General features: G+C 34.9%; 1 long non-coding RNA gene across 14 annotated transcripts in view; it reads left to right on the top strand.

Annotated features, from left to right (window-relative positions):
* Nucleotides 1–19,189, top strand: part of LOC118195471 (uncharacterized) — a 149,580-nt gene extending 130,391 nt beyond the window's left edge. For 12 of the 14 annotated variants that reach the window (XR_015041994.1, XR_015041989.1, XR_015041995.1 and 9 more), the window contains one exon: nt 18,830–19,189. This is a non-coding gene — a long non-coding RNA (uncharacterized LOC118195471). Of the gene's footprint in view, nt 1–13,298; nt 15,731–18,787 lie in introns of those variants that run through there. The other 2 variants (XR_015041985.1, XR_015041997.1) reach the window with 2 other exon arrangements.
* The last annotated feature ends 8,451 nt before the right edge of the window (nt 19,190–27,640 follow it).

Raw genomic sequence — 27,640 nt, 5'->3', positions numbered from 1 at the left:
GAGAAAGAACGATACTTTTGAAGTTACGGTATTTGAATCCTTATGAGATGAAAAAACTTTGCATGGTCACACATATCTGAAAATTTTGTATTAATGTAAGTAAACGATTATTATCGTCAGTAGTATTCTCATTCTACAGTGCAGCCATTTTTCTCACATCTAAAGACGTCGGAGATCGACAGAGGATAAACTGCGCATCATTTATTATATACGGTATTGTTTATATTGCCCTCTGTACAGTTTCTAAAAATTAATTCGGATTGAATTTTTTGTTATGGCACTGACTATCCTGAATGACTGACAATGAAAAATAAATGGAATTAGAAAAAATATATAAAAAAATATGAAAGGTTTCAGATTTTAAATTTCATCCAAAGGGGCGTTTTTTAACATTTTGTGTGTTACCTTTATTTATTAAATATCACGTTCTTTGCATTTAAACCATAAAATTCAGTTCAACAGCAATGCCGCAAAATAATTTTAAAACGAGCATATCTTTAGAATTTCTGATACACAGTTCCGCGCTGGAGATAAAAGTTTTTTTTTTTTTTTTCCCGTAGAGTGTTGCCATTACTCGCTTTTAAATCGTTGAGTTTGTTACTCAAAAATTCCTTAAAGTTTTACAAAATATGAAATCGATCATAAAAACAAATTCCAAATTTCAAATTTGGTCTTCCATATGCCCATATTCATAGAAGGATTACGTCATTCAAAATTCGATTGTTCTATGTACCGTTCTATGTATCACGATTGTTCTATGTATCACAATGCGAGAAATATACATACATTTATGCAGATGTTTCATTACTTAATTTCTTCAAATATAATGCAGGACTCTAAAATTTGGTGGCAACATTTTGGTTTGAAAAGTGAAACGGGCATTTATAGTGATTCAACACAAAATCGCAAAACGAAAACAATAGTCCTTCAGGGACAAAGCGCCTTTCGGCTAATAAGGAATATGGGGTAAAAGTATGCAAACTATGAAGATGTTGTGATCGCAATTTACTCATAAGCCTAACATTAAAGTCTATGGATTCCAGATTTCGAATCCAGGCGAAAGCAAATTTTTCACTTTCCTGTATCAGTGAAGCCTAATAACTTCACAAACAAGCTAAACAATTTATTGAATTTAAATCGCTTAGTTTGTTATGAAATTACAAACTGTTTAAACCTGAAAAATCCATTAAAATACCTCATGTTTTAGCAACACTCTGAGAAGAGCGTACTTGCAAGAAATGCAAATTAAGTACTATCTATTTTATAGCTTATTTAGCAATACTTGCCACGTCTCGCAGGTGATGCATAGCACAAGGATAAAAAAAATTACAGTCTTTTCTAATGACATTTCTGACAGGAAAATATAAAGTACGCTATTTATTTGGGGAAAAATTGAAGAATAAAATGACGTCTTCTATATACATGACAAACATTTATTTGAACTACGAAGACGTTGAACAGCAGAGTAGAAACATGATATTACACAGCGCTTTGCACTTCTCTCTTACATGCAATACTCACCATTGACTTTGGCTAACTACATATCAACTGAGTATAAGTATTACGCAGCAGAGAACTTGCTTATCATGCGCATGCGCTAGGGAAATCAACGGCGGTTGCCAACATACCCCCTTTCGACGTTGATTCTCCTATTCCTGAAAAGTAAAACAAAATACATATTAAACAGTATTCAATCCTACAATTGTACAACAGTTTTGATGTTTAACAGGAGTCAGGGGTTTGGTTAACACATCAGCTCCCATTTCACTGGTAGGTATGTACTTCACATCTAATTCACCGCGTTCATACACTTCACGCAAAACTTTCTTGTTTTCAGGCCTGTTTACTAATTCCCAAGCCTTTTCTTGAACAAGCGAGTTATATTCTAACAGCATGGCATTATGCCAATTTTCAGCATATGGTCCATTTAATGCTTCTTGCACCGTAGGATTAATGCTTTCCTCAACAGCATTTCGAGTTTGTTCATTTTTATTTACAACTGTATAGTGATATTCCTTTTTTGGCCTTCTTGGCAAACCTGTTTTTAGTTTCTTGGGTCGACCAGGCCCCCTTTTAATCAGGATAGGAAGCATTGATTCGTTATCTAAATCACTTCCGCTTTCTGGTTCAGCTTCAGATTTAAGTGGCGACTCGCTACCGTCCAGAGGTGATGATTTTTCACAACATGTTTTATTTATTTTTTCCTCCGGAGCGAAAGGCAGATTTATTTCTTGCTCTGAGTTATAACTACAGCAGTTTTCAAATTCATTAATAAATTTTACATCTCTGCTTATTATCACTTTACATGCCTCGGGATCCCAAAGTCTATACGCTTTTGATTCATCAGAATAGCCAATAAAAATACATTCTTTAGATCGAATATCAAATTTGCCTATTCCTGGCCTTTTATTTAGCGAAAATGCTTTTTTGGCCAAAGGTTCTGAAGTGAGAGACAGCAGGTACTCTGCCAAACATCACTTCGTAAGATGTTTTTATTTCGTGTTTTAAACCTCGCGTTGGGCAGCGATTTCGAATGTAAGCAGCCGTATTGACGGCTTCGGCCCAGAATTTCTGAGGCAGATTGGATTGCAATAACAAACATCGCGCCATTGAAACCAAAGTGTGATTTAATCTTTCGGCGACGCCATTCTGGGCTGGCGTGTAAGGAGTGCTCATTTCGTGTTTTATTCCCGCATTATTAAGAAATTTATTAAAGTCTTTCCCTAAATATTCTAGCCCGTTATCGGTTCGCAGGATTCTGATTTTAGAGTTAAGTTTATTTTCAAAAGATGCTTTAAAATTTCTGAAAGCCTCTTTAACCTCATCCTTAGATTTCAGAAACACGAACATATCAAGATTTATCATCAATAAATGTTGCGAAATAAAATGATCCACCTATTGATTCAGTTCTCATGGGACCACACAAATCAGAATGAATTAGATTCAACAATTCAGTACTTCTATATTCAGATTCTTTGGGAAGAGGGGTTGCGGTTTGTTTACCCTGAATGCATACCTTACAAGTAGAAAGAGAGTCATTTTGAGAAAAAGAAAGACCTCTAACCATGTTATTTATTTGAAGTTTTTAAGATCATTTTCATTTAAATGGCCAAATCTTATATGCCACTGATCTATTTTTTTAGCAATTGATACAGATTCAAATATTGGTATGACAAAATAAAAATCATTTTCGCGTTTAGCTAAAATTACTGTTTCGTTATTAGAATTAATTATTTGAGCACATTTTTCTTTGAAAATTACTGAAAGATTATTTTCAGTTACTTTAGACACTGAGATTAAATTATTTTTCAAATCAGGTACACACTAAACATTTTTGAGTTTGATATTTTCAGTTTTAGAACCTATGCGAACTTTAAATTTAACAGTTCCTTTTGCAATAGCTTTAACAGTTTTATCAGCAGCTAATTTAACATAAGTATCACCTACCTCGTGAATTTCTTGAAACAGTTCCTTGCTGTTACACATATGCGATGTGGCACCACTATCCAGACAAAAAATGTCTTTAGAATTACTATTAGTGCATGCTACGGCTTTTTTTCGCTCCAAGGAATTCGGAATTTCTGCAGACATCGCAGTTTCACTGAGGCGTTTGCTTTTAGTTTCTTTACTTTTCTTCCTACATTCCGATGCTCTATGCCCTTAGATATGGCAGAAGTTGCATCTGTAGTTAACTGGATACTGTCTTCGGTTTGCAGAATTATCTGGTTTCGGTTTAGGAACCGGTCGTTGAGTATACTTCCGATCTTTTGAATAGAACGCATGTTGTGGTTCAGAAAACTTTGAATCTTTATTTTTGCGAGCGTTAGCTTCTTCCAACAGTTTAATTTTCAGCATTTCTGGAGAAGGCAGTTCATCACGAGATTCGATTGCTATTCGAAAGCTTTCATAAGAGTCCGGTATGCTATATAAAAGCAATATTGTAAGCAAATCATCCGGAATGTTTATTTCCATTTCTTTAAGTTTGTCCACAAGAATGAAAAAATCATTTAGATGAACAGTCATTTGTTTAGAATCACTCATTTTTGTAAAAAGCAATTTTTTTAGAATTGTGGCCTTTCTAGCTGGTCCCTTCGATTCGTAAATAAAATGCAATTTACGCCACAGTTCGTGAGATGTTACACAATTCTTTACTTGTGGAAGTTCACTGGGTAAGATGGATAGGATTATATCCGCTCGTGCTTTTGGTCAGTAGTTTTCCATTTAGCAAATTCTTCATCACCAGGTTCTGGTTTCGGAATTTTCCCAGTTACATAGTCCCAATGATCATTTTTAATCAGTATGGCTTCCATTTGCAACTTCCACGTATCAAAGTTGTCCTTGTTTAGCTTTTCAATTGACACTGTATTAGTCGCCGCCATTTTCATTTCAGTCGACGCAGCTTGGCTTGCCGAAAGAATTTAACAATGGTAGTTGCACTGCGCAGTTAAGCGCTATCTGGGCCCATAACCTATGAAGAATAAAATGACGTCTTCTATATACATGACAAACATTTATTTGAACTACGAAGACGTTGAACAGCAGAGTAGAAACATGATATTACACAGCGCTTTGCACTTCTCTCTTACATGCAATACTCACCATTGACTTTGGCTAACTACATATCAACTGAGTATAAGTATTACGCAGCAGAGAACTTGCTTATCATGCGCATGCGCTAGGGAAATCAACGGCGGTTGCCAACATACCCCCTTTCGACGTTGATTCTCCTATTCCTGAAAAGTAAAACAAAATACATATTAAACAGTATTCAATCCTACAATTGTACAACAGTTTTGATGTTTAACAGGAGTCAGGGGTTTGGTTAACACATCAGCTCCCATTTCACTGGTAGGTATGTACTTCACATCTAATTCACCGCGTTCATACACTTCACGCAAAACTTTCTTGTTTTCAGGCCTGTTTACTAATTCCCAAGCCTTTTCTTGAACAAGCGAGTTATATTCTAACAGCATGGCATTATGCCAATTTTCAGCATATGGTCCATTTAATGCTTCTTGCACCGTAGGATTAATGCTTTCCTCAACAGCATTTCGAGTTTGTTCATTTTTATTTACAACTGTATAGTGATATTCCTTTTTTGGCCTTCTTGGCAAACCTGTTTTTAGTTTCTTGGGTCGACCAGGCCCCCTTTTAATCAGGATAGGAAGCATTGATTCGTTATCTAAATCACTTCCGCTTTCTGGTTCAGCTTCAGATTTAAGTGGCGACTCGCTACCGTCCAGAGGTGATGATTTTTCACAACATGTTTTATTTATTTTTTCCTCCGGAGCGAAAGGCAGATTTATTTCTTGCTCTGAGTTATAACTACAGCAGTTTTCAAATTCATTAATAAATTTTACATCTCTGCTTATTATCACTTTACATGCCTCGGGATCCCAAAGTCTATACGCTTTTGATTCATCAGAATAGCCAATAAAAATACATTCTTTAGATCGAATATCAAATTTGCCTATTCCTGGCCTTTTATTTAGCGAAAATGCTTTTTTGGCCAAAGGTTCTGAAGTGAGAGACAGCAGGTACTCTGCCAAACATCACTTCGTAAGATGTTTTTATTTCGTGTTTTAAACCTCGCGTTGGGCAGCGATTTCGAATGTAAGCAGCCGTATTGACGGCTTCGGCCCAGAATTTCTGAGGCAGATTGGATTGCAATAACAAACATCGCGCCATTGAAACCAAAGTGTGATTTAATCTTTCGGCGACGCCATTCTGGGCTGGCGTGTAAGGAGTGCTCATTTCGTGTTTTATTCCCGCATTATTAAGAAATTTATTAAAGTCTTTCCCTAAATATTCTAGCCCGTTATCGGTTCGCAGGATTCTGATTTTAGAGTTAAGTTTATTTTCAAAAGATGCTTTAAAATTTCTGAAAGCCTCTTTAACCTCATCCTTAGATTTCAGAAACACGAACATATCAAGATTTATCATCAATAAATGTTGCGAAATAAAATGATCCACCTATTGATTCAGTTCTCATGGGACCACACAAATCAGAATGAATTAGATTCAACAATTCAGTACTTCTATATTCAGATTCTTTGGGAAGAGGGGTTGCGGTTTGTTTACCCTGAATGCATACCTTACAAGTAGAAAGAGAGTCATTTTGAGAAAAAGAAAGACCTCTAACCATGTTATTTATTTGAAGTTTTTAAGATCATTTTCATTTAAATGGCCAAATCTTATATGCCACTGATCTATTTTTTTAGCAATTGATACAGATTCAAATATTGGTATGACAAAATAAAAATCATTTTCGCGTTTAGCTAAAATTACTGTTTCGTTATTAGAATTAATTATTTGAGCACATTTTTCTTTGAAAATTACTGAAAGATTATTTTCAGTTACTTTAGACACTGAGATTAAATTATTTTTCAAATCAGGTACACACAATACATTTTTGAGTTTGATATTTTCAGTTTTAGAACCTATGCGAACTTTAAATTTAACAGTTCCTTTTGCAATAGCTTTAACAGTTTTATCAGCAGCTAATTTAACATAAGTATCACCTACCTCGTGAATTTCTTGAAACAGTTCCTTGCTGTTACACATATGCGATGTGGCACCACTATCCAGACAAAAAATGTCTTTAGAATTACTATTAGTGCATGCTACGGCTTTTTTTCGCTCCAAGGAATTCGGAATTTCTGCAGACATCGCAGTTTCACTGAGGCGTTTGCTTTTAGTTTCTTTACTTTTCTTCCTACATTCCGATGCTCTATGCCCTTAGATATGGCAGAAGTTGCATCTGTAGTTAACTGGATACTGTCTTCGGTTTGCAGAATTATCTGGTTTCGGTTTAGGAACCGGTCGTTGAGTATACTTCCGATCTTTTGAATAGAACGCATGTTGTGGTTCAGAAAACTTTGAATCTTTATTTTTGCGAGCGTTAGCTTCTTCCAACAGTTTAATTTTCAGCATTTCTGGAGAAGGCAGTTCATCACGAGATTCGATTGCTATTCGAAAGCTTTCATAAGAGTCCGGTATGCTATATAAAAGCAATATTGTAAGCAAATCATCCGGAATGTTTATTTCCATTTCTTTAAGTTTGTCCACAAGAATGAAAAAATCATTTAGATGAACAGTCATTTGTTTAGAATCACTCATTTTTGTAAAAAGCAATTTTTTTAGAATTGTGGCCTTTCTAGCTGGTCCCTTCGATTCGTAAATAAAATGCAATTTACGCCACAGTTCGTGAGATGTTACACAATTCTTTACTTGTGGAAGTTCACTGGGTAAGATGGATAGGATTATATCCGCTCGTGCTTTTGGTCAGTAGTTTTCCATTTAGCAAATTCTTCATCACCAGGTTCTGGTTTCGGAATTTTCCCAGTTACATAGTCCCAATGATCATTTTTAATCAGTATGGCTTCCATTTGCAACTTCCACGTATCAAAGTTGTCCTTGTTTAGCTTTTCAATTGACACTGTATTAGTCGCCGCCATTTTCATTTCAGTCGACGCAGCTTGGCTTGCCGAAAGAATTTAACAATGGTAGTTGCACTGCGCAGTTAAGCGCTATCTGGGCCCATAACCTATGAAGAATAAAATGACGTCTTCTATATACATGACAAACATTTATTTGAACTACGAAGACGTTGAACAGCAGAGTAGAAACATGATATTACACAGCGCTTTGCACTTCTCTCTTACATGCAATACTCACCATTGACTTTGGCTAACTACATATCAACTGAGTATAAGTATTACGCAGCAGAGAACTTGCTTATCATGCGCATGCGCTAGGGGAATCAACGGCGGTTGCCAAGAAAAATGAATACTGAAATTATTTTTATTTTACATTCCCAATTCCATTCCTTAATCCATTTCTATTTCAAATAGGATAAACAAATCAATTTTATTTATTTAATCGTTTTATTGCATAGACTGTATAACTAAACGCACTTTTATTTTTCTCCATCGGAAAAAGAACAGACATAACATAACCAGGAAATTTAATATGCTTTCCAATAAAGTATTTGCTACGCCTAAGCGATTATTCGTAAAATAAACAAGCTTACTTATTACATAAAAAATTAGGTTTATATTAATGATTATAAGCTACGTATTTTCCAAATAGTAAATAGTGATATCATATCGATATGTGAAGATTGATTTTTTTAATTAAATAAGAAGAGTTTAATGACAGATTACTTTTACATAAATGTAGCCATATATGATATGCACATTCATCTAAATAGTTTCTTAAAAATATAATATATATGTATGCAGAGTGTCCATAAAAAATCGATATGTTTTTTTTTTCGCAACCTTTATTCGTAATTGTATACTTCCATGTACCGAAACACTTGAAATGACGCAAATACTCAAGTTTTGGCCCTTTTAAGTTTAGAATAATATATTCTATAAAAAAAAAATGCGAAATCTGGTATTTTATCCGGTCCTCCGATCGTTATAGTTATTTGTAGCAAAGGTTTATATTTATTCCAAAAAAAAAAAAATGACGGTAGGCTCTTTATTTAGTTTAAAGAGACGTTGGTGTTTAATGCATAGGATCACTATCGGAAGTGTGAGGATGTTATAGAACAAATAGGACAAACAAGAGATTTCACACACATATATATTTTATTTTATATATTTTTTTATTTATTACATTTATTCATTCCAAATGATCCTGTGTAAAAATTGTCAATGATATGAGGCATAAGATACATAATTTAAGATGTCTGCAGTTATATTCCTAGTAAATGTTAAATCTATAATAAATGAATTTCCAAGTGTACTTTGTTAGTCACTTGGTTCAATACTGATATTAAAATGATGTTTCAGAAAACCAAATGCTTTTTTCATTTCGTTTGACGTCTACATTGAAATCTTTCATCATCATAATAGGAACATGTGTGCCCACAGTAAACTCTTCATCAACCAATAAATTAGTCTCGGAATATTTCATCAATGCACTAAACAAGAACGTCTTCAAATTTCTATAAATCCCGACACCACTAACTTGACGAAATTAAATGAAATACAGCAAACACCACCAGAACATACTGACTGTCTACGAGCTGCTGTCTACCAGACGACCTTTTTAGTTTAATCAATATATCAGAACTTTTCTATGTTAATTTTTTCCACTTTATTTTTTGTTTTCTTTAGTTTTAATTTGCTAATGTGTAATATTCTTTAATTTATAATTTTATTACTTAGGGTATACCTAAAGAGTTTTCATGTAAATAATTTATAAGCTTTTAAATGTTACAAATACGTTACTAGAGTTTTCATGCAGTTTTATTACTTTATAACCATAAAGTAGTTAATTGCACAAAACAAATCATCGAAATAGAAAAGTTTTTCTCTATTAATGCATGCAAATAATATTACGAGTTGGCTGACGATATTGAATCCTGCCACATTTTCTAGAATACAAATTCTTTAAGTAAGAAATCTTTTTAAAAAAAATATACATGAATGAATAATTTTTTCCGAGAGGGCGTATAGCAATGTTTTTCACTTAACCTATTTGCATCAGCAACCTTTTCTAAGCTGATATTAAATTTTTCCTTATGCACAAAAGCAAACATTTCACTTTTCAAATTTGTACACGACCCCGAACATAATCTTTAATTTTAAAATTAAATATCTCGGTCAGACTGTAACCGTGAAAGATTAATGTTAAGAATCGAAGAATATTTTAATAGTAATGATCACAGATCCACTTCAAAAAACAGAAGCTGAAGAGAGTATAAATGTCTTGGAAAGGTCTTGGAAATGTCTTGGAAGAGAGAAAGAAGATCTATGCAATTTTTTTACTATGGCTTATAATCAATTTATAGATCTGATGGCACAAAAAGAAACTAAAAGTAAGCAAGTTCATTCTCTTTACAATAGAACTGTTGCTAAATTTAAACTCTTGTTTAATACTGATGATGAGTTAAATTAATTAATTGAATTTACCGATGAAGAATTTAATATAACACAACCGTATAGAGATTAATTCATAGATACTGAAAGTGAGTTTAAGAATTATTCTAAAGATAAACATTGCGTAAACTCAAGTATACCAATGATTAGCGCAAAGATAATTTAACACCACGAAAGTTAGATTTAAAAGAATACGATTTAGTACCCAAAAGCTGGGTAGCCTTTTGGGGGCCAATTTTCACGCATACATGAAGACAAATGCTTAAAATAAAAGGATAAGTTTCAATACTTCTTACCTTCTTTGAATCCTAAAATAAATAGAGAGCTAAAGATTTAGCTAACAGCTATCCGCCTTCTAAAGAGAATTATCCTAAAGGGTGGTGGAGCATATAAAATCTCGTTTTAACAGAGATAATTTGTTCATTGAAGTTTATATTCGAGATTTACTGACTTCCGTGACTAACCGTTCAAATATAAAATTGGGTGCTCTCTATGATTCAATGAGGAACTTATTTACGAGCATTAGAAACATCAGGTGTAACAACCGAAAATTATGCAGCTATGTTATACTTAGTAGTACAGTCTTGTTTGAAAATGATATTCTTAAAGCGAGGGATAGGCACATATTAAATAGAGAAGCTGACACCGATTCGTCACATTTGGTTAAAGAAAAGCTTTTAGAAGAGTTGATATTTTCTTAGAAAAGAGAAAGAATTCATTTTCACTCAATGAGATAAAAGAAGATGAACATCGCGTTGGTTGAATCTGGGTTTGTATCATATTCGAAAGCTAGAAAACCACACCAAAAGATACAAGAAACAGCCATGCCTTCTGCATCGATTTTAATTAAAAGTTATACTATTAAAATATTTGATATTAAAATACTTTGAACAAAAGTTATACTATTAAAATATTCTTCGATTCTTAATATTAATCTTTCACGGTCACGGTCTGACCGAGATATTTAATTTTAAAATTAAAGATTATGTTCGGGGTCGTGTACAAATGTCTAATGTCTGCATCATATTCAAATTACGAACCATATAAAATAAATTGCCTATTTTGTGATAAAAATCATTACAGCCAGAACTGATCAAAAACTGCACATATGTCATTACAAGGAAAGAAATCAGAAGTTATACGGATCAAAAATTATATGGAAATCAGGAATTAAATCAGAAGTATTGGTTGGTCTGTTTAAAAGCTGGTTACATGGCAAAATTATGCCGAAGTTTTGTAAAAGGCATAATATGTAACAGAAAGCGTTACGCATTGCTGTGTTCAGAATTAATCAAAAAGGATTCGAAAAATACTGGAGATTTAGTTAAAGGTCTGGTGACCTTGCTGGCCAAGGAAGAATATCAACCGCACGGAGAGGGCAAAGAGATATGCGAGCGGTATGTGGCTTGCCATTATCTTGTTGGAAAATGGCCCCAGGATGACGTGCCATGAAGGGTAATGCAACTGGCCGCAGGACGGTATCAACATATCGTTGAGCTGTTAAAGATGTACGGAGGATGATTAAAGATAATACGAAATAAAGCCCCACACCATCACACAACGGGTTATGGCTGTATGCCTTTGTAAAACAAAGGTTGATTGAAACCACTGGCCCCGCCCTCTCCAGACACGAACACGGTGGTCATTGGCAGCCAAAAAAAAAGGTAAATTTTACGCCTCTATTACTGGTTTTATACTTTGGAATTGCGCACTGGAAATAAGCGCTATGATCACAATTCCTGTTCATTTGCTTTGAAACTTTGATCATTTGCATGTTCGATCAAGATGTTTTTGCATACCAAATTTCATCACGATTACAAAAGTCCTTCTTGGTGCTTCGATTTTTTTGCAAAACAGCGGTTTTTTTCCCGAATTTTTGACACGTGGAACTCCATATTTGTGGAGCTGCAGAACATATTTTTAAGATCACTACTCTAGAGTCTAGAAACATTGTAAATGAGGGAGCGCTTGTGCTTGAATACCAGCTAATAAGAGGTGCAAATGCAATTTCTGAGTACATCTTTTAACGTTTCAATTTCAAAATCTTCGCTTTGGGATATACGTATTATTTTCACTAAAAAGCTTTCAAAAAGTATTTACAGAATGCTTCCTAGCATTATCATATATTAACATTCTTTGATTAGAATGGGAGTGGTAACTGTATGCTTTAAAAGAAAGCCTTGGTCATGGCAGTAATCATGAAATGGCATGTCGAGTTAACTACTCCTAACTTTCTGCTGGTTACAAAGGTACATTTTGAAAATGAATATACCGCTGGAAGAATTTTTTTTCTCTTAAATTTTTTGCAGACTTTATCTTGTAATATTTTGAAAAGATTTTAGCTTGAAAGAAAACGAAAAATTGTTGTTAAGAAAATTCGTAACATTATTAAAAGATCTTGATGTTCTTGGCGTAGCCAGAGAAAAACTGCATTTAAACTAAAACTTCCCCGAACAGCATTGAGCAATTTACAAACAAAGAATTATTATAAGTGAAAAACCAATAAAAAATGCAAATGTCTCAAAAAAAAAAAAAAAAAAGATGAAAGACGTTCGAAATGCTTTCCTAGAATGTTTTCTAGAATTTTTTTTTTTTTTAAACCATAATTTTTTCTTATTTCTAGAGTTTTTCCATTATAAAAGCTGTGTAATTCTCTTAAATGCTAGGAGAAAATGTTTTATCAATTTACAAACGAAGGAAAAAATAGCGTTGTTAAACGGAAAACTAATTATGAGAAGAAAAAGGTAGATTATCACGCGACTTCTAACACGATAAATGATCTTTTACTGACTACTAAATGAATGTAAGCCACAAGAAATTTATAATGCAGCCGAAACTGGACTGCGTTACAGAACATTAACAAACACATGTTAATGTTTAAAAGTGAAACAGCAGATAAAACTGAAGGAAAGGGTTACTGTGTTGTTAACATGCAATATGGATTCAACAATTAAGAAGACAGTACTGGTAACTGACAGAAGCAAAATACCTCTCTGCTTGAAAGAATTCAAGAGTTAACCTCTAGTTTATGACAGCAACAAGAACTCGTGAATACGTAGTATTTTTACTGAATCTCACTTTTTTATGAAAAATATACTAAAAAATGAAGAAGCAGTTTTACTAATTAGATAAATGTGAACGCAGGACACCCACCCTTGATCTCAATCTGAAAAATATTAGTGTCCTTTCCTGCAAATACAGTTCTGTTCTAACTTTCAAACTCTACACCAGGTTATTATAAAAGTTTTCAAATTTCATTACAGAAAAGATGTTCAGAAAATGATAACCAGAGTTCAGTCTTACAAAAATGCAAACATTTAGAAGTCAATACCTCTGAAAGAAGTCTTGCATATTATAGTCAATCCAGGGGGTCAATCGTATAAAACACAGTTAAGAACTGTTTTCAGATATGTGACTTTTATGCAGAAGAAGTCTCAGAGGAATTGAAAGTGTTGAGAACTGAAAACCGAAATTTAATTCATGGTTTCGCATCTACCCAATGCAGGTTATTTTGGAAAAGTGCAGGAAGACAATTTCATTCCGAAAAACATAAAAACACCTTATTAAAACGCATAAAACACATACAATAACGCACATAACAACAACAGCGTTCTTTCGTGTTCCAAACTAAAGACTCTTTCTAATTCTTATACTTCTAGAAGCTGGCCTCTCTCTACTTCAGCTTCAACTTCAGTTCGCAACATCCTCTCCCGATGCTGTAACCCAGTGGAGGTAATCCAGTGAAGTAACCAGTGCTGTAACCTAGTGGAGGTAAAACCCGATGCTGTAACCCAGCGAAAATTTTAATGAAAATGCGGCTAATAAAGGATATCTTGATTCTTTAACATCATTTTTTTGACGGTGAAGCGGAGTGTCTTTCTCCCCAACCATTTCTCCAGGCGAACTCACAAACTTCTTTCCGGCGCACTGGAGATCTCCAGTGCTCATCAGTTCCCAATCCAGTACTTTATCTATAAGTATATCTACTCCAGCAGATTGGTCCTTTCACGGACTCCCGTGCCAGAATCAAGATGCTCTCCTTTCTCGGCGAGTTCCCTTCGACATCTGTACTATCTGTTGAGATGAATTCTTCAGTTAGATAAGCAAATAGCTTCGTTTAATAGCACTGAACCCCACTTGGGGAAATAATTTCTTTTATTATTATATTAACCCTTTGACTTTTATGGTATATATATCTCCCACTAAAATTTTAAAAATTACTGCTGAGTTAAAATGTACTTAGAATCTCCTGAATGTTGGGGATCATCTTCTAGCAATTGGAAACTCAAGACGCCGTTGTGCTTGTTGTACACAAATGAACTTAGAGAAAAGAACAAACATGAGCTGCCCAGTGTCCAATGTTGGGTTATGCAAAGAATGCTTTACCCTGTATCATACGATGTAAAGTCTATTTCATATAATAAAGTTTTCCAGAATAATAGGTGTGCATGTAATAAGTCGATCGCTAAGTGTGGCACATGTGTATGCCATCTGTTGGAGACGGCGGCTGCAGACAGACGATTACATAACGGTTCGGCGAAGGTCAACAGAAGAAGAGCCGCATCTGATTGGATTATTTTTTATTATTCTTATTTTTTCCTTTAACTGCGGACTAAACGGGGAAATTCCCTATTCACTCAGTTATGTGTATACAATAGTTAAAGTAATGTAACGTTTTCAGCTTGTGTGAGATATCCATATTAAATCTTTATATTAATAATCCCTGCTGTGATTATTTTATTTGTAACCTGCACGTTGTAGCCCTGTGAATTGCAACATAGTAAATTTGGCCTCCGCGACTTTGTATTTTTGATGAAATATGGATATAAAAGTTTTGAAAGCAAAACGAAAGTCGCTGAGAACAGCTTTTACGGTATGCTGCAACGATATAACTCAGAAGATCGAAAACAAAAGTTTAGGAAGTGATGAAGTCAGTACGTTGTTTCGGCAGATTCAAGACAAATTCACACGTTTAGAAACAAGAAGAAGTTTCGAATTTGTTGCTGAGTGATGATGCCCTTCAAGATGAATATTCCGAAGATTTTTTGAAAGCAGAAGAATACCGTGACAAGTTCTGCTTGATCTGTTCGCTGTTAGAAAATGCAAAGAAGTTAAGGAAGAAATTCGGTAACGGAAGGAACAACAACCGAGCAAAAAAGGAAATTCAAGCTTCCGAAACTTGAATTAAGGAAATTTAGTGGAGAACCAAAAGACTTTCTTGCTTTTTGGTCCCAGTTTGAAAAAATTCACAACGACCTCTCCATTGTCGATGAAGATAAATTTCAATATCTTTTACAATGTGTAGCAGATTCTAAAGCGTCAAGACTCGTAACCAGTTTTCCGCCAACTAAAGAAAACTATTCAAAGGTCATCGCACAACTTAAAGAACGCTTCGGGAGAGATGAACTTTTGGTTCAGATTTATGTACGGGATCTACTTTCCATAGTAATGAAACATGCTACTGGTAGGATTAAAGTAGATTTAGCTGAACTTTATGATTTACTTGAGAGCAAGCTTATGGCACTGGACAGCCTCGGTCGAACTAAGGAATAATTTGCGGAATTTTTAGTGCCACTTGTTGAGTCCTGTTTACCAGAGACTGTTCTTCGTGCGTGGAAAAAGAAGCCGCTCGATGGAAGATACTGCATCACAGCAAGATAGTGCGCGTTCGTTGGATAAACTTTTGTGCTTTCTTCGAAATGAAGTGCAAAGTGAGGAAATGATTAAGCTCGCTCGTACCGGGTTGGGAGCTTCACGTTCTGAACATTCGCGTCCACATGCTGATGATCCAGGTTGCTTTACAGCTCCTGCCTTGGTAAATGTTCAAGACAATACAGGTAGGCGAAATTTATGTTGTATTTTTTGTGAGAAATCCCACAATTCTGCCGAATGTTTTTCTGCTCGCAAAATGTCTTTAGATGATAAACGAAAGCTTTTGGTGCAAAAGCGCGCCTGTTTTCGCTGCCTACGAGTTGGACATAGTTCACGGGCATGCAAAAAAAAAGTAAAATGTTTAACATGTGATAGATTTCACTATACCATTATGTGCTCAAATGGCGAACCTGTAAAACCAAATGAAACTGACAGTACTGTTATTTCAAATAATGCATTGTCTAATCAGTCAACTGTTAATGAAAATGTGTATTTGCAAACACTTGTTTTAAAAATAGTTTTTGAGGGTAGACAACTTACAGTTCGTACGATTTTGGACAGTGGTTCTCAGAAATCTTATCTTACAGAAAGGTTATAGCGTTTTTGCAACTGCGTCCTAAATCGAAACAAACCATTATCCACGGTTTGTTTGGGGGGAGAGAGACAAGTCCTCATTCCCATTTAGTGTTTGATGTTAATTTAAGAAATTTTGAGGGCACTTATGACCATAACTTTGAAGTACTTTCTCAAAACAAAATATGTGGATGTGTTCCAAAAGTTGTTGATCCCAATATCCTAAAAGAATTAAAAGAAAGAAATATTACCTTTTCTGATTTGCAAGCTAAAGATTATGACATTGAGTTGCTTTTAGGAGCAGATGCCATTGGAGACATTATTACTGGCAGTTCTCTGAAACTGAACTCTGGTGTAACTGTAGTTGGGACTAAATTCGGATACACTGTGATTGGTAAAGTAAACAGATTATCTAAAGAACCTACTTCAACTACTATTCCAGCAATACTACAAAATAATTTGTGCAATAATGTAGTTTCGTTGCATTGTGCTAATCTTAGCGTAACTGAACTCTGGAATTTAGGTGCCATTGGCATAACAGATCCAACTGAAGATGTTAAACGTAAACTTTCTCACTCTGACACCGTTAAGCAATTTAAAGAGAATTTAAATGTTCTTCCTGATGGCCGATATGAATTGCCACTACCCTTTAAATCTGAAATTCGGTTACCTAACAATAAGTCTATTACTTTTAAAAGGCATCAAAGAATATGTCAAAGAATTAATGAGGAAAATCAGTTAGATGAATATAAGGTAGTTTTTAAGCAATGGGAAGACCTAAAAATAATAGAAAGGGTTCCTGAAACTGAAATTGATAATTTGAGTTATTATTTGCCCCATAGACCAGTTATAAAGCATACTATCCAGACAATGAAGGTAAGGTCCGTGTTCGACGCATCCCTTCATGATTGTTTAAATAGAGGGCCGAACTTAATTGAACTCATACCTGATATAATTGACAGGTTTATATTGTATTCTGTTGGTTTATCATCGGACATAGAAAAAGAATTTCTTCAGCTGAGTATTATCCCAGAACACAGAGATTATTTGAGGTTTTTTCTTCCAACTCTTGAAGAACCTATGATTTACAGACACTGCAGAGTGGTGTTCGGCATTTGTTCATCTCCGTTTCAACTCTCTGCATCGATAGAGCATCTCTTGGATAATTCCCCTGCCGAGTTTAACGATGTGACCCAAAAATTAAAGCATTCGTTTTATGTTGACAATTGTGTCACTGGGGTTCACGATATCAAACAGCAAGAAAATTTTATAGTTAAGGCTACAGAAGTAATGGCTCGGGGATATTTTAACCTACGGGGTTCGGAAAGTAATGTTCCAGGTCATTGTATTTCCCGTAGTTCAGGTATAACTTCTCTTCTTGGAAACTTATGGGATTTGGATAACGATACATTGAAATGTAATCTTAATTATTCAATGGATAATGAGATAAGTAAACATAATATTTTGGCTATAGTACATAAAATTTTTGATCCGCAGGGTTTTTTGAGTCCAACTACCTTGTTACCCAAGTTACTATTACAGGAGGCTTGGACTATGAAATTAAAATGGGATGACCCCTTGCCAGAAAACATTCAGAAAACTTTTCAGAAGTGGCAGGATGAAATTAAATGTCTTGAGAAAATTAGTATTCCACGATATGTAGAGATAAATGAGAATTCAGAGCTGCATCTATTCGTTGAGGCATGTAAGAGCTCCTATGGTGCATGTGTTTACATTAGAACTGTAACGCCCGTGGGAGTCAAAATTCGATTGATCAGAGCCAAATTCAGGGTAGCGCCGTTAAAATGTCTGACAATACCCCGGTTAGAATTGATGGCCTGTTGCATTGGCGCGAGACTGGTTCACTCAGTATACGCCGCCTTAGACTTGCCTGATTTGAAAATTATTGCATGGAGTGATTCTATGGTATCACTCTGGTGGATTAAGAACCGTGGTGATTGGTCAGTTTTCCTTGCAAATAGGGTAAAAGAAATAAACAGTCTGATTCCTTCTCAGTGTTGACGCTATGTACCAGGTTATTTAAACCCGGCAGATATGCTTGAAAGAGGCTGGTGGGAGAGGTTAGTTCATGTAGTAAAGGAACTGTTGAGAAGGACAATCGGTAACGCGGTTCTTACAACCGAGGAGTTGTACACAGTATTGTGCGACTGCGAGTCAATAATTAACTCTAGACCTCTTACCTATGTGTCGGAAAATCCGGATGATTTAATCCCACTTTCCCCAGCGATGTTTCTCATCGAGAATCGTAGCTTAGATGTTCCCGATGTTGATTTGTGCGATTCGAAAGGTCTTCGAAAAAGAGCTAGACATCGCCAAAAACTACTTAATGATTTAAGGCATAGATTTAGGAAAGAATATTTAGGCCTTCTGTTCCAAAATAAGAAGGATCCATCGTCAGAGCTACGGTTGGGTAAAATTGTCCTAATAGGAGATGACATCAAAAAACGGATGCATTGGCCTTTAGCTAAGGTCATTCGACTAATTCCTGGGAAAGATGACAAGGTGAGAACTGTAGAACTGAAGACTCGAGCTGGTACGCTGCTTCGTCCCATTCAGCGAGTCTTTCCATTGGAAGTGCAGTTAACGGACAAACCCACTGATCCCATAAACGATAACTCCTTTACTAATCCTATTTCTTCTATTTCTAGTGATGAGCATTCAGATTCTAATGATTCTTCTAATGACTCTAGTAACATCCTGCAAGGTGCTAAAGTGTCAAGATTTGGACGTGTGATCAAGCTGCCCCAGAAATTGGATCTCTTCGACCAGGTACTGTATGTCTTTGAGCCAACCTGAAGTCGACTCAAAGAGGGGGAGAATGTTGGAGACGGCGGCTGCAGACAGACGATTACATAACGGCTCGGCGAAGGTCAACAGAAGGAGCGCCGCATCTGATTGGACTATTTTTTATTATTCTTTTTTTTTTCTTTTATCTGCGGTCTAAACGGGGAAATTCCCTATTCCCTCAGTTATATGTATGCACTAGTTAAAGTAATGTAACGTTTTCAGCTTGTGTGAGATATCCATATTAAATCTTTATATTAATAATCCCTGCTGTGATTATTTTATTTGTAACCTGCACGTTGTAGCCCTGTGAGTTGCAACACCATCATTAACTACGGCAGGTACATATGTGTCTCAGCCTTTGGCTTGAAACCCGTTTGTCAAAAAAAAATAAATAAATAAACAAAATCTGAAATGTTTCAGATTTTAAATTACGTCCAAAGGGGCGTTTTTTAACATTTTGTGTGTTACCTTTCTTTATTAAATATCATGTTCCTCGCACTTAAACCATAAGATCCAGTGCAACAGCAATATCGCAAAATAGTTTTAAAACGAGCATATCTTTAGAATTTCCGATACAGAGACTCACGCGCTGGAGATAAAAATGTTTTTTCTGCACAACGTTGCCATTGCTCGCTTTGAAATCCTTGAGTTTGTTAATCAAAAATTCATCAAAGTTTTAAAAAATAGGAAATCGATCATAAAACAAATTTCAAATTTCAAATTTGGTCTTCCACATGCTCATATTCGTTGGAGGATTACGTTATTCAAAATTCGATGACTCTATGTACCGTTGTTTTATCACAATACGAGAAATATACATACATTTATGCAGATTTTTCATTATTTAATTTCTTCAAATATAATGCAGGACTCTAACATTTTGTGGCAACAGTTTGAAAAGTGAACCGACATTTATGAGTCCGACGCAAAATGCCAAAACGAAACTAATAGTCCTTCGGGATTCAAATCCCTTTGGACTAAAAAAAACTCCCAGGCGCTAAATTTACCTTATTTATGACATATTTTGTTCATTTGAATAGAAAATGGAGTCATTTTTTTAATTCATACTCAAAGGGTTAAGCATCCACTATCTCTGATTGATTTAACTTTTTTTTAACCATATTATGTTACTTAATTCTTTAAGAAATTCTAAATTTAAATAAGCACTGCTTTATCTCCCGGGAGTAAATATGTTTGAGATGTTCGAATTTTAATTGGAAAGCCACAACAAAAATAAATAACTTTGATGTAAATCAGTTGTTATTGTTTGATTCCTCCAACACTCTCGCTAACCAGGGTTGTTACCCTCTTGTATAATTGAATTTTCGCAGTGGTTTAATTGGTACATTTTCATTAAATTAAATAGATGTTTTGAAGGGTTTCAAGAACCACTGCAAAACAAGTGGGACCCTCACTACAAAACACAGGTAATTAGCTCGAAATATGGCGAGTATAAACAACGCTCTCCACAACGTTTTTCTGAAGTTTTTCAATAACAAAGGCTAGGGCAAATAATTTCCTAAGACTTGCTGAACAGTCTATAACTCAGTCTGTAAGCAAAGGTGTAGGTTGGCTTGATATAAATTTAACTTTAAAACTCATACATGTCGTATAGTTGTGCAAAATATTCTTAATTGTTTTCTTAGCTGTAATTATCCAAACTCATAGACGACCTGGCAGTGAACTGCTAAAATCTAAAAGCAATCTAAAAACAAAACATTGAGCAGTCAAAGTCTTGACAGGATCTCTTTAATAACCACAGGTCACAAATACCTATCTTCCGAAGTAACTTTATAAATTCAGCTACAAATTTATTTAATTTTTAATTAAATTTTAATATTCTATAGAGATTTTTGGCTAGGCTTAGCGATAATAGAATGCTCCACCAATTGAGTACAAATTCTGATAGTCATATAACAGGCGGTACAGCAACGCAGCTGATGGTAAGTAAGTAAGTAAACTCCTTTTTGTAATGCGACTCACATTATTTGAATTCCAGCATGATAATTAATTTTTTATATATATAAACTTGATGAATAGCCTAGTAAACTCACAATTATCTTGCAACAATATTGGATATAAGAAGGATTCTTCATCATCTCGATGAGTTAGCTTAGTTCTTATCTTTAAAATATTATTTTTATCTTTAAACGTGACAAAATTAAAATAATTTACATCATGTAAATAATATCTTTGAACTAAAGGAATCAAACACATTTCAGAATTTTCAGTTTCAGAAAAAGAACGTTCCTGGTTTTTACATTTGACACGACTTCGCCGACAAATATTAATAAAACCCAAGCAAACATTTTAATTATTTTATCATAATTTAATCTTTTGCCAAATCAGTAGTCATTAATTTTATCTTTTTTCTCTCAACGTCTACTACTTCAAGTTGACTGTCAATTTCGCCTACCGGTCAGCAATCAGCAGTAATGATTAATTAAACAAAGGCGAAAGCAGCATACGCCCCTTTGCTAATATTAACAAAAACATACAATTCAGAAAACGAATCAATTGCTATGCAACAAGGCAAAGTTACATTTTTTAGTTCATGTGCATTTTTATAGCAATTTGACTATTTATTCACAAATTATCCGGTGGTAATTCACAATGCCAAGTTCTTTTTTACTTCCACAGATCTTGTATCAGTTAACATAATCTTAACAAGCCAAGGGAATCGTAAATCTTTTGTAATATTGACAAAAATAATCTCTTGGTTATTTTCATTTCACATGCCAATGGCTCTAACTTAGTACATCTCAAAGTGACATTATTTAAGTCCCAGATTATTCCTAAAACGAAGTTTCTCCGTAATGCTCGTTAACTTTTTTTTTTTTTTTTTTTTTTTCAAAACTACGCAAATTAAAACATCCTCTCGAGAGGATTAACTTTGCCTGTTCTATAAAGTGAACTTGTTCTTTAATATTAAAAACTTCAGTTATACAATTGTCGACACAGAATGAGTTTTTCAGTTTTTGAACAGTTTCATCATTTGGTGCAGGGCATTTTTCTAAACTATTAACTCCTTTAAATGAACGATCGTTTAAAGAGCATTTCCCTCTCCGACAGCTAGAAAAGGCGGGCACAATTTTTTAGTTTTATAATCTAATTTAATAACGGGCCTGTGAGGCAAATAGTGACATTCGAGTATTATTGAACGCGTACCTGAAATTGAATTGAATAAAAATTCAAAGTACACATTTAATGATACTCATTTTTCCCATTTCTAGACTAATTTTTGATAATCATATAAAAGTTTGCCATATTTTAACTTATTAATCACTATTTTACGCCTCATCCAAGTTATAAAGCATTCCTCCCACCTTCTTGGCATGCCTGCGTGGTGTGGTTGTCTGAACGCTGTGCGCGTATTCCAGAGGTCCGCGATTCGATTCCCGGCGAAGGCGTTGCTAATTTTTCATCTTGCCTGCTTCCAGAAAAAAATCCTAATGTCCGTACAAAATTAGATCTTTATTATAAGATAAATGTGCCGAATTGCATTTCCATGGCAATTCTAGCTCTTACTCCATGAGAAAGAATTTTAATTTTTTTCTTCAAAATCAGTTAAGTTTCAAAATCAGTTTAATCACTTAACATTTTGGGATGAATCAGCCATTCCTAAATTTTGAAGTTACTATAATGCGCTGAAAGGAATATTCTTCAGACAAAGTAGTCAAAATACCATTACCTGCATATGAATTCTATTTTCTAGTTACCGTCCTCCCAAATTTAGTTTTCATAGCTGTTAAACCTGAATCTAACTCAACTAAGTTCTCAGTCGGCACATTTCCCAAAGCATCAACACCAGTCAAAAAGTCAATCTCTCTTTACTCACATAAAGAATCTGTTAAATATATTTTATTTCGTTGCAAGTCCTTTAAAACTCTACAGTATATATTCATATTTGGAATATATCTTCATATTCGGAATAAATCTGCACATCTTATCCTCCGAAAGAGCTTAAAACTAGAAGCTATAACTTTCTTAACTCTTTCGCATCAAGAGACGACCAAATCTGTTTTCAACAAACATCGAAAACGCCCTTGGAATAGTTTGTCTTGGAATAGTTTTCCTTTCCCCCTTACTGCTCTTGGAGGTTTTTCTGCGGTTTCTTCCATTGTGTGCAGTTTCACCTTAGGGCCGGATTGCACCTGCGAACGTCATTGCACCTGCGAACGTCAATAGCTTTCCGTATTTCTCCTTTATTTGCTTCAAAAGAATGATTGACATGTCTTTTAACAACTCGCGAAACCAATGAGCCATACACTAACGTGGAGGGGAAAGAACTAGGTAGAAAATAAACGAGGCGTTGGGGCGGTTTGCCGTTGCCTGAATGAACGGGCGTTACGGGCGACTTCGATGCGAAAGAGTTAAACACTGATTTCGATAGAAAATATTTTATCCTCCTTCGGCTTTGTTTCAACCCCATCAAACAGCGCGTGTATTACGTTTTCTTCCCTAAGTGGAGGAACATTCAATAACGTCTTAATTTTTTCGTTTATGTAACTATTTTGACTAGCCGAATGATACAAAACGCGAATCTTTCATTCTTGACCTTGAGCCCGAATGACTACTCAAAGAGTTTGCAGGTAGACAGTTTGGCTTCTACTGCAATTTAAGAGAGAATTCTGTGTTGTGCGTACTTCTTTTTTTCCTTGTTTAGGACACATAATATCAAAATGAGAATTGTTGCACTGCGAAAAGTTCAATTGACATTACAAAGTATACTTAAATGTCCTGCTTTTTAAGATATAAAAAACATGCACCTTTCTTTAATCACAGCTGTTTTTTATCATTATTCATTCATTATCATTTAATTCACAATTTCTTTATCATTTAAGTTTATTTTCTTGCTATAAAACGTTTTTTACTGCGTGGAACTTATCCTAAAAAATACAATTTAGTCGCTTACGATTTAAATTGCATTTATATTGTAATTCTATTTACTTATTAAAATTTGTATTGTTATCAAAGCTTATCAATGCAGAGGTCGTCGCAAGTTCAATTCGCCTCCTTTTTTTTTAAAGGAACAGAACTCTTCTTTTTAAAGTTAAGGGAAGAACCAAACCTAGTTCTTGCTAATGACACAGTTAGTTCGTCTTGAATTTCTTGGAGAAGAAAATTCACCAGCTGTTCGAAAGTACGGGAACTCTTAGAATCACTTGAGAAGTAATTTCTCCTTTCTTCTCGCGTGAGCAGAACTGTTTCTTGAATGCAGCTTTCTACTTATGGAATTAGAAAATCCCCAAACTTTTCTCGAGTTTTTTAAACTGTCTAACACTCTCAGTTTAGATTCTATCTCGTCATATAAAGCTTCCAAATCGGCCTTGGTTCGTCCAATCATGGCGTTCTTTACAGCGTCAGGGTGTTCATGCTTACAATTCAATGCTTCACGACAGTAAATTTGGACAAGAAAAATCGTTCTTTCACTGGTTCAACGACCTTTGGATAGTTCTCCACTGTTGCTGGAAAGATCTGAATGTGTGGAAATTATTTTGATTAATTGATAGATGGCGCTAGCGTTGCATGTGAACACGACGCGGCGTGCCTTCTGAATTTCTATAGACGCTCCACCGGCAGTTCGATAGATGGATGTTTGATGCTTCTCACACTATTTTATTAGGAACACTTCGGTTCCTATTTAAAAGATTTCGATTTTCGATTATGAAAGAATATAGATTTGTTTGTCAACTGAACCACCATGTTTGATTAATGATCTGTAAATAATGTACGTATTAAAGGTTACATTTTAAAGTGATTGATGTCGATTTATAGATCTTAGAATATTTTGAAACAACTGGTGCATAAGGCCGTAAAGAATTGGATTTAGCACATTGCAAGTGTGCGAAGTCAGCAAAAGATAAGACTAAATTTTCTAATTTGTAGAGTAACTACGGCGGAAGAGTCTGTTGCTAAATTAAAATCGAAAAGAAAAGTTATCAGGACCACCGTGTCCAAGATTCTAAAAAAAAAAATCGAATCGGAATTGAATAAAGAAGAAATTGATTCAAGTACATTAGAAGAAAATTAGACCAATTAATCACGAAATCGAAAACTCTGAGTGAATTAGATGCACAGATCGTGACTTGAAATCAGAGGCCGAAGAGTTTGAAACAGAAATTCTATCTTGTATCGAATACATAGAGAAAATTCAGTTATGGCAATTCAGAGCAAATAAAAAATTGAAAGAATTAAATAAAGTAACAAATTCGGATAATAAAAACTTTCTTAACGAAACTAATTCTAAAATCGAAAGCAATAAATGTACGCGTCTGCCAAAATTCATCATCGCTAAATTCTATGGAGATTATACCCAGTGGACAAGTTTTTGGAACTCTTTCAAGGTAGCAATCCACGATAATGAATCTTTAACAAAGATCGAAAAATTTAATTATTTAAAATCGTAGTTATGCGGCAACGCTGCAAACGCGACAGAAGGTTTTTGCATTTCGGAACCAAATTACGATGAAGTTGTCGAAATACTTAAAAACAGTTTTGGCCAGGAAACATATAATTATAAACTCACATATGCAAAAACTCCTGAATCTTACCCCAGTAACCAAATCCAGTGACACTGTAAAACTTCGCAAACTTTGTGACACTATAGAAACTCAAATACGCAGCTTGAAATCATTAGAAGTAACACCGGATAAATACAGTTATATCTTGATTCCAGCCATAATGAAAACTCTGCCGTCTGATATAACTTTAGAATTCAATCGTAAAACGGATTCGTCATCCTTTTTTAATGTTGACGAATTATTGCAATTTGTTCGTTCAGAACTGGAAAGTGGCGAGAGAAGCCATCTTTTGCTCTCCACTCATAAATCAGAAAACACTTTCTGTGTTTATAAAGAGAAGGAAGGGAAGGGGAGTATCGCCCATTCCACTTACCAGCTCTTGGCGCCGGTTAAAAAAAAAAAAAAACTACTAATTGGTGACTGTTTTGTAATACATTCAAACATGTTACTGAAGACTGTGAATCACTGACAGTTGATGAGAAGAGAAATTTATTACGTAAACATGCCAAATGTTACCTTTGTCTGAAATCAAACCACCGCGTAAAGCAATGTCGAAGCGATCTCGTCTGCTCCAAGTGCAAAGGTCGACATAACCGTTCAATATGCTTTCGCGCTGAGAAAGAACTAAATGAAAAAAATAAAAGTATAGAAGATTCGCATGTTCTTTCAGCGTTCTCACGCAGCAATATTAAAACTATTTCACTTAAAACGTGTTGCGATAACACTTCGAACGAATACGCAGTCGGTTTTAATTAGAGCTCTACTGGATTCAGGTAGTATGCGTTCCTTCCTAAGCAAAGAAATCGCGGATAAATGGAAGTTTCCTGTTATTCGAACAGAGACTCTTTCGGTATTTACGTTTGGAAATAAAACACCCATTAGAAAAACATTTGACGTTGTTAAGATAAAATTACAGAACAAGGAAACACCGAATTTGAAAATCGAAATTCAAGCTCTCGTGACTGAACAAATTTCAAGTTCTGATTTACCACCTCCTAATCTTGATAGACACATTTTAGGCAAACAGAAGGTTTACAACTCGCAGATTCTTGGGATTGCAAAGAAAAAATTACTCTTTTGATAGGAGCTGATCATTATTATGATGTGGTAACTGGGAAACTTAAGCGTTTAAACAAACATTTAGTAGCTGCTGAAACGTTATTCGGTTGGTCTCTGCTAGGTTACACCAAAGGTACAACGTATAATACCACAGCCTTTAATATCGTAGTTGAGGAAGATATAATATCTGATCAGATAAAGAAATTTTGGGAGCTTGAAAGTTTAGGTATAAAACCTGAAAATGAATCATCCGACCCATTAGACAATACCATAATGGAAAAAGTCGAATCGGAAATTTTATAGAAAAATTCTCGTTACAAGGTTAGGCTGCCATGGAAGTCTGATAGACAATATGAGTTACATGACAATAAAGCGATTGCGCTGAAACGATTTGAGAAACTTGTAAAGCGATTTCAGAATAACCCTGAACTCTTTTATTCGTACCAAACAGTTCTACAAGATTATTTAGAACAAAACAGCATTGAACCAGTTCCAGACACTGTTGGTAGTGAATCTCAAATCACATTTTATTTGCCTCACAGAGAAATCGTTCGTAGTGATCGAACTACTAGTAAACTACGTATCGTATTCGAAGCGTCTTCACATGGACCTGGTGAAATCTCGTTAAATGACTGCTTGCATATTGGTCCAAATTTGTATCCTGACATTTTTGAACTTCTGTTGGCCTTCAGGCTTCATCCTGTAGCATTTACAAGGGACTTAAAGCAGGCTTTTCTTCAGATAGAAGTAGATGAGAAGGACAGAGATGTAACGCGTTTTCTGTTTACTAAAAACAAATTCGATGATCCACAAAATTTTATAACTTATCGGTTCACACGTGTGTTAGTTGGCGTAAATAGCAGTCCGTTTTTACTAGCTGCAACCATTAAACACCATTTGAAACAATATGAGAAAACCTACCCTGCCACTTGCGAATTTTTAAATGATCACATTTATGTAGATGACATCATTGGAGGACACCAAAACGTTGAACTTGCTTTCAATACCAGTTTAGAATGCGTCAGCATTTTTAGAGATTATGATTCTACATAAATGGCACACCAATTCTCAAGAACTGCGTGAATTATGGATTAAAGAAGGTATTGAATCCGAGGAATCTAGTCATGTTTC

This window comes from Stegodyphus dumicola, chromosome 7 (genome assembly GCF_044657685.1).
Source record: "Stegodyphus dumicola isolate Sdum_Otavi_A_Nest chromosome 7, ASM4465768v1".
In the NCBI taxonomy this organism is placed as follows: domain Eukaryota; kingdom Metazoa; phylum Arthropoda; class Arachnida; order Araneae; family Eresidae; genus Stegodyphus; species Stegodyphus dumicola.
This window is presented reverse-complemented; position numbering and strand designations above follow the sequence as displayed.